A 3768-nucleotide genomic window follows, 5' to 3' on the forward strand; every position below is an offset into this window, starting at 1 on the left:
AATATTCATGAAAGATGGTAGATTAAGGCCAAACTGATTAGGAATTGGGGCACCACGAGAAATTCATCATTAAAAAGAACAATCCCCATAGTTTATAAAGATACATTTTGAATATGTTTATCAATTTAGCACTCTTTAAAAAGGTCATTTAAAAAAAAAAGCTCAAGGTCACTTTTGCGTTTTCCTCGTGTTGATATCTACACAGGGACAGGCTTGAGGGCTGCTATTCTTACACCTCACTGGAGAGCAAAGACCACTGCTTGAGGAAGCTGGTAGTTAAGAAACTAGTAAATGACTGGAAACAAATATAAGGAAAACAATTTTGTCAATTCAGGCCAATGCTTAACAGCTAATTGTTTTGCATGCTAATTGAGATTCAATGAGAGGAAAAAAATCAATGAGCTCAAAGGGCATCTTATTTAATCTAATAAACTTATTCAAAAGGACAAATTTTCTTGTTTCAATAGAGGTAACGAAACCTCATAAGTCAACACATGCTAATTTCAAGTTGGTGATCTCATGGGCATAGGCTGTTGTAACAGCAGGGTAAAAGCCCGGTGCTATAACAAAGATAACCCCAAATACCATGGATTAAATATCAGGGAATTTTATCTTTCTCTCATGAAACAATCCTTGGTGACTAAGTGGTCTCTGCTGCACAGACTCATGAAGCAACCAAAGCTAGCAGAATGTCTCTGCCACCCCCGGGCCATGGTTTTACAGCTTCAGTCATGACTATTTCGAGCTAGTGGGAGTGAGGGGGGTAAAGAAGAGTGCAAGTCCAGACTTAGAGATTTTCCTTTTACCATGTGATATAGAAGCTTCACCCATCTCTGCCTCAGCTTCCACTGCTCATCTGGTCACACATATCTGCAAGGAACCCTGGGGATAACATGCAGCTAAGTGCCCAGAAGAGGACACATCTGGGGACAATCAGCAGTCTCTTCTGTACTAAAACTTTAACATATGTTACCTGGTTGACAGGAATACTTTGAAAATCATACAGGTTTTCATTCCTTTATCACCCTTGGGCTAAATGTGTCTTGGAAGTCAGGATTTTTTCTTTTATAGAAAAGTAATAAATTATGTGTACTCTATGCTGTGTAATATCCCAGTGGGGTCTGAAGCAGCACTGCTTAAGCAGATCAATTAATATTTTTGTAGTGAAACAAGATTATTCCTACTAAATGGCACTAATGAAGACTAAAAACATCTTCCTGTCAGTGTCGGGCAGGTTTTACCTCCAAATAAGTTTGCACTAAACTGAGGAAAACACTTTTAGGTTTGGATTTTATAATTGTCGATAAGGAATTGTGAAACTGAATTAATGATAAGACCATGTAACTTAAGCATGATTAAGTAATTTGAAAACAAAATTTTATTTATTTTTGTATTTGAACATTCACCTGTTCATATTTGTGGGGTAGAGTGTGTTGTTTCCATACATGCATATGCNAAAAAAAAAAAATCACTTAATATTTTTGTGCACAAAATATAGGATCCTAAAATGGCAGAAAAGTTTAGTCATAAAAATAGAAGATTTGTACAATAAAACCTCACATTCTTGGTGATTAAGTAACCACAGGGTACCACTGTTTCAAACTAAATATCAGCACGGTGCATGCTGAAAAGACTGTTTTCTTAAAGTGGGTGACGATTTGTGGATTGCCAGATGGAAATGTCTGCCAGTATGTTCCTGACAACCCGGTATCATTGGATAAATTGTCAACATGTTAGGTAGCAGATGTTTACCTTTACAATATTCATGAAAGATGGTAGATTAAGGCCAAACTGATTAGGAATTGGGGCACCACGAGAANCCCCGTGGCCCATGACCGACTCCCCCCAGCTTGAGCCTTTGCCTCCGGGCACTGCCCTGCACTTTCCTTCTCGCCCTCCTTTCTGGAAGAGCAACTCACGACTGCATGCTCTTGCACTTGGAGCTTGCTCACCGTCCCTGAGTGCTTTCCCACTCGGCCGCTCATTTTTCTCTCTGCAGTTAATGTTACACAGGATGGAGACACTACCACTTTTTGTTTACACTCAAGAAAAACTGGTTCAGACACAGGAGTATCACTGAACAGGTGCTGGTGCCTGATCTACGTAAGCAATGTGAATTTGGTCCTTCCTCTGGATCATCTCAGCTTCACTTTAGGGTCCTGGGAGTTAGCAATGAGGATTGGAAAATCTCTATGCAAGGAACAGTGGTCTTAAGGTTTCTTAGAGCAGTTTTAGGTTCACAGCAAAATTGAAAGGAAGGTGCAGAGATTTTCCATATACTCCCTGCCCCCACACAGGCACAACCTTCCCCGCAATCAATATCCCCCATCAGAGAGGTGCATTTCTTACAATTGATGAACCCACATTAACACGTCTTCATTATTCGAAGTCCATAGTTTACATTAGGATTCACTTGCAGTGTTGTACGTTCTTTGGGCTCTGACCAGTGTATCTACCATTAGCAACACACAGAATAGTCTCACTGCCCTAAAAGTGCGCTGGGCTCTGTCCGTTCATCCCTCTTTCCCCAGTAACCTTTCGTGACTATTGATCTTTTTGCAATCCCCACAGTTTTGCCTTTTCTGGAATGTCACACAGTTGGACTCATACAGTATGTAGCTGGAACTTTTTGGAACAAGAATTCAGTAGAACTTGCCTTTATGCTGGGATAAACTGCTTCCTTGCCTGTATTTTCTCTTGTGTCTCTGTGAGACATCTGCACGCTGTCTTCTCCATTTTGCCTTAATGTAGGGAAATAATTCCCAGTTCTCACCATCTGTCCTATAATGCCCAAAGATGCCTGAAAACTGAAAACAAGTTATGTTTAATAGCTTGATGTGCCACTCTCCGATGGCATATCTCCCCCGGGAGGATCTGATCAGATCAGTCATATAAAAGTACATTCAGTTCTGTTATTACACTTGTTTTGAAAATGCAAATTTGTTCCAACACAACTGATGTATCAGAGAACAATTTAAGCATAATGCGAATTTCATGTTTGTTTGTGCATGATTTCATCCATGAGAAACACTAGGTGAACAGAGAAAACTGCACCCGGCTGAACCTAGTCTCCCGGGAAAGCACAACACACACACACACACACACGCACACACACGCACACACACACGCACACACACCCCTCAAACATCTGCCAGCTACCTCATTTCACAGCAAGTGCTATGAGCTACACCCATTCACATTTGGCATTAACAGCCTTCTGTCTGATTCCCTGCCTTTCCTGTCCCTCCTGATAACCCTCCTTCTACCACTTTGCAATAACTCACAAGCTGCCATCTTTTTGATGTCCATTTCCACGAGCAAACTTCAGATCTTTTTAAAGGTAAAGCGCCATATTTATTGTAGTGTTTATGTATTTCTTAACCATTAACAAATGTAAAACTGTGCTAGTATATTTATTAGGATTCTGTCTTTTTTTAATGTGTCAATTGACAAAAGTTTCTAAGTGTATGCAGATAAACCTGTAAACTCTGTCATTTTTATTGCACAATTTTGCATATAGTGGTGATTTTTAGAAACACATATGTAGCATTCTAGCAGAACTGATTGCATATGACAGGATGTTAAAATGGAACTCCTCTAGAATTCCACTGAGGGTATGAGATTATATATGCGCCAATCTCCTCATTTTTTCTTATGTTAAATTTGCAAAGGAGATGGAAAAAAATAGCATTTTTATTTACTCTTGCTCTATGTGGGCCAGTGTTAAAGTTGACTAAGTGAGAGGTTTATTTGGAAATTAGAGGAAAT

This window comes from Galeopterus variegatus, unplaced genomic scaffold (assembly GCF_000696425.1).
Source record: "Galeopterus variegatus unplaced genomic scaffold, G_variegatus-3.0.2 Scaffold4069, whole genome shotgun sequence".
In the NCBI taxonomy this organism is placed as follows: domain Eukaryota; kingdom Metazoa; phylum Chordata; class Mammalia; order Dermoptera; family Cynocephalidae; genus Galeopterus; species Galeopterus variegatus.